The sequence below is a fragment of the Perkinsus marinus genome (assembly GCF_000006405.1).
Source record: "Perkinsus marinus ATCC 50983 genomic scaffold scf_1104296947810, whole genome shotgun sequence".
Classification (NCBI taxonomy): Eukaryota; Perkinsozoa; order Perkinsida; family Perkinsidae; genus Perkinsus; species Perkinsus marinus.
Window position 1 is genome coordinate 131,103 of NW_003210458.1, and position 228 is coordinate 131,330.

Sequence of the window (228 nt, forward strand, 5' to 3'; positions counted from 1 at the left end):
TTGCGAAATATGTTTTCCACCAGTGAGGGTGACACACTACTGTGTATATGGTATTTCAGCGAGTTTAGTATATAAGGTAAACCAACAAACGGGATCATAGGGCGAAGATGATGAGATTTCTCACCAAGACCATCGAGAAGGTGAGACTCATCGTGACGATTACCGTTGCGTGAATTTCGAGGGAATTTCGCGAGACAGTTCAATCTTGTTGCGTAATTCGGGAAAGCG